Source organism: Simochromis diagramma, unplaced genomic scaffold (genome assembly GCF_900408965.1).
Source record: "Simochromis diagramma unplaced genomic scaffold, fSimDia1.1 OVJJ01000649.1, whole genome shotgun sequence".
Lineage (NCBI taxonomy): Eukaryota > Metazoa > Chordata > Actinopteri > Cichliformes > Cichlidae > Simochromis > Simochromis diagramma.
The window spans coordinates 879,662-884,249 of NW_024387444.1; positions in this window are offsets into that span (position 1 = coordinate 879,662).

Here is a 4,588-nt window from a genome sequence, read left to right on the forward strand (position 1 = left end):
CTGTTGGTGAGGCTGTCTTTCCACTGGTCTGTTAATCACTGAACCTTAGATTTTAACCCAGTTTTATGTACAATGTCAGACACTACACATCTAATTTTTCACTAACTTTCTTTGAAAGTGCCATGAAAAATGTCAAATATCCCCAACAGCAAGAATGTCAGCTGAAGCGCTGAAGAGATCTGGGTTTACAAGAACAGCTATTAACTTTGGCAGCAGTTTGCTGTTTTTCCACAATCCAAAGCATGTTGTCTTTATGAGTAATGTCGTCTGTAAGTGTGAATAACACTGTTCAAACATTTAAAAATGGTCCAAAACTAGGAAAAAAGCATTTTACACTTGTTTTCCATCAAGCAGCTGAATCACATGTTTTCTCACATAAATTGATAAAAAGTAACTAAAGACAAATGCAGCAGCAGGAAAACCAAACATGCTTGTCATCTCTCGTCCTTTTACTCCTGTTTGACGCTCATGTGGGTGGATTTTGAATGTGTGAAACCAGATTCTTCCAAGCATCCCTGCAGTATAGTATAGCGACAGTGCAGCGCAGGCTGCTGAAAACAATGAGCCAAATCAATCTCCATAAAGACCGGTGGGCTGTGAAAGCGAGGTGATGCACCTCTATCATGACGCAGATCAAGGAACTCCTCTTGCAAATTAATCTCCTCATTTTTTTGCAAAGGCGGTTTATGCAGTGACGCATCCTTTCTACGTCATAATGGTTTATAGTGACTGCAGGCACTATCTCACTATGGCACACACATACACATGCACACTAGCACTACTATATTTGTGAGGGTATTATCTGTCATTTAGTCCCCAGATGCAAACGTTACTATGTACATGTTGACACATCCGTCCTTCCTGCCACTCAGTAAGGAGCTGCTGGGCCAGCTGCAGTCTCTGACAACATTTAATCTGTTCCCCATGTCGCTCTGGATATCATCCACATGCTCCATTTCCCTGTGAAAATCCAAAGGCATGCGAATCAGATGATGTGGCATATAAGAATGTAAGTGTGAATGTCTTTGTTAGCCTATTTTAGCTTTCAGTGATTGATATCTTTGAAAAGCATTTCCAGCCTTGCTCAGTGAGTCTTTCACATATGATTGTTGTCCCTACCTCCTGAACAAGATTCAAAGGAGTGTATTACTGCATATATTTTGTGTTCACCTAAATGTCAGGGTTTGGGTAAAACCAAAAAACCTTTCTTGTCGTCGCTGTAACAATAATAAACATCTAATTAACGTCATAGTTCTCCATGCAGCTTTGAAGGACGTGAAACTGAGCCAAAAGCCTTTAATCAGTTAACGTTGCAGCTGAAAGTATCATTTGGAAATGAAAAGCCAGGAGCATCTTCCTTGGAGGGTTCAACCCGGGTCATGGCCTATTAAGGGCTCTGTTGGCTCTTAGGTGACGTGGCTGCGTGCAGCAGGGCTAGGGGAGGGTCTGTGCTGACGGACGTGGGTTACTGACCTGGTAGCCTGGCTGCCCCTGGGTGGGTCCGGGACGGGCGTGAGGTTCTGGGGGCGCTCCGTCTCTGGGCGGGGGCCCTGGCTTGGCCTTGGGGGATTGGGTCCCGGTTGGTGTGTTGCCAGGGTTGTGGGCGGGTGGGTGTATGGGGGCCCAGCCCTGGTGCAGGGTTCCACCGGCTCATCGAGCCACCTGTGGGGCTCTTCAACTGGTGGGGGAGGCTGTTACATCTTGCAGGAGGTCTCCTCTCTTCAGGAACTCACTCTGCAGGAGGGGGAGATGCAGGAGAGGTGGAGGAAGATCTCAGCCTGGGCGTCTATTGTCTTGTGTAGTCTGGAAGATGAGTGGATGACGGGGTGGGTGCAGTTTTCTCTGTGGTGGGGTCGGGTGGGCTGTCCTGGGCTCTGTGGGGCCAGGCGGCGCTGCCGAACTAGGCCCCGGTCCAGAGGGGCCTGGGCCCCCCTCTCCCTGGCGGGTTGCAGAGTATGGGGGTGCCTACTGGGGTCAGCAGGGGAGCTGGCCACTGTGGCTGCTGAGTGACCCCTCATCTGGGACTCTCCTCAGCTCTTTCTAGGACAGTGGCGCGGCTGCCCCTCTGTTGGTCTTCCTTGGTCTCTTGTGTTCTGAGGGCCTCTGGATGTCTGGAGTCTTGATCTCCTCCATACCTGCTTCATGCCCTGGAGGACGGGGCTGTGGCTCCCCACACTCCCTAGCAGATCATTACATGAAGGAACCTTTTCAATACAAGCGCATCCATGCTCACAGCTGTACACACGGGTGCTCACACACACAAACTACACCCTTTTTGGCTCCTACCTCAAAGCACACTGTGCGCTGTCGATCTTACGTGCTGCACAATAATGTTTAATATTTTGTATTTACTGTTATATTCCCATAGATCATCGTGATGTTGTTTATTATGTTGCTCTTGTTTTTTTCTTCTGCTTGTTCTCTTTTTTTTCTTTCTCAACAGGTGATCCAGGTGATTGATATTTGTATTTTTTGTCTGCTTATTTTGTTGGTTTTTGTTTTTTGCCCTTTATCCCCATCCCTCTTCCCTGCTGTTTTTCTTTCCCTTTCTTTCTCCCCCTTTTTTTTCCCCCCAGTCAAGTCTGTCTCGTATTTAACAAGTGAAAATAAAATAAAATAAACAATAAAACGTGAATCAAATAGACCATTATGGCAAGGCTGGGATGGACCATTTGGTAAAGGCGAAAAAAAAAAAACTGTCACATAATCACTGTCACAGTGATTATGATAACTAAAGGTCACTGTCACAAGGAAACACAATTATGTTTCTCAATAATTTGCTTGCACAATCAACTGTAATGTGAGAGCAGTTTCAGCTTGAAACCGAGATGCTCTTGGGCTTACCTAAGCCTAGTCAGAGTTCAGAAAAATCAAATCTAAAAAGCAAACTGGAACTCGAAAAATGACTTAACAGTCACAAGTGGACTGTGGATCGTCACACTATTCACATACACCCACGCTAATTAGAATTCACACCTATAGACAGACTAGTCAACTCAATAACCACATATTCCAACTGCAATACTAATTAGTAGCATTATGTTTCACTTCATGCGCTGCCACAAATGTAGCTACAATGCTTTGGTCAGTTTGGCAGCCGCTGATTAATGAATGCTATTACATTACATTTAATATCATTTGCAATGCACGTGACAGACAGGATACAGCCAGAATTAAGATTACTGATAAAGTGTCCCGATGTCCTGGAAACCTGGTGTATTGCAAAACGTTTTAAACAGTGCCAAGTCAGAAAATTAAAGCATGCCTGTGTATTTACCACGTGTTCTGTTTGGGGCACATTTGGGGCAATGAATGAACAGCGGGTATTACATATAAAGTAAGTTCTGTATTTTCACTTGTGTGCTACATCACTCAGAACAACAAATTCATTCACTCCTGTGAAAGCCCTGTATAGTTAATCATAATACAGACATACCTTCCATTCAAATAACAGACTGCCTGTTTGCATTTGGAAAAGTAGGCTGACTTCGTGGTGTGGACAGGGAAACTTTTTTCTTTTTTCCAGGACTAGAAGAATTTGTTAAGGTAATTCAAAATTAAAGGAAAAAGCTGCATGTCACAATAACCCTAAGTAGGCTACTGGACTGTTTGCACCAATACAATCAGCAGACTCAGTTTCACTTGTGCTTTAGTGACAGTCTTTTTCTTTTTTTACTCAAGAAGAAGGGAGTAAAATTTGCTTATCACCGCATAAGGCCAATGACAAACTTACTGTCAAAAAAAACAACAAAAACCGAGACAAACTGAAAAGATATTTCTCGTGATGGTGCTCTTGTAAAGCTGTTAATTTCTCCCAGGTGCAGCATTTCTTATTCTCTGTCTTTAATTATTCATAATAATTATTCATAATTAAATAATTAATTATTTAATTATTAGCGAGACCCTCTGAGCGCAGGGATCAGACAAGCTCTGCGATGCTTAGCCCTCGGGGATAACAAGTGCTTACTATAAAGTTAACATATCTCAAACTCAGGTTTGAGATTCAGGTTCACAGCAGAAGAATTAATAACAGTGGTGCTTCGGAACCGTGACTAGAGAAAGCAAGTTACTGCTTCACTCAGATATTTTGGATATGCAAAAAAATACTTGGCTCACACACTTTATGGGCTTTTAATGGAATGAAAACCTGGAAGGAGAGGGCAAACCAAGTCATTAACGTTTTGCACATTTTCATGGCCCACGAGTGCAAGTGGCTTTCAGTATTCCAGTTATTGGTGTGAAAGACTTCCCAGATACAGTAGTTACCCTATCTATAAATATATGGCAGGCTAAAGAGACGCATAAACTAGACTCATCCATAGATAGATGGATTTAGTCAGTTTTAACTTTAAACAAATAAGTATGACAAGATAAATGATTCCATTTATCTTGTCATACTTATCTTGTCATACTTATTACAAAGCATGTTTTATATTCAATATAATAATGGAGGAGGGTCAAATTATTTCAAAACTGCACTCGAGTTTAGACCTTGAGCAACAGCGTAGTAGATTCTTGTGGGATTCCCGCAGATGTCTTGAACGCATCACGATGGGCCGGGCACTGGAGGCTCTCCCTCCTCCCTCGG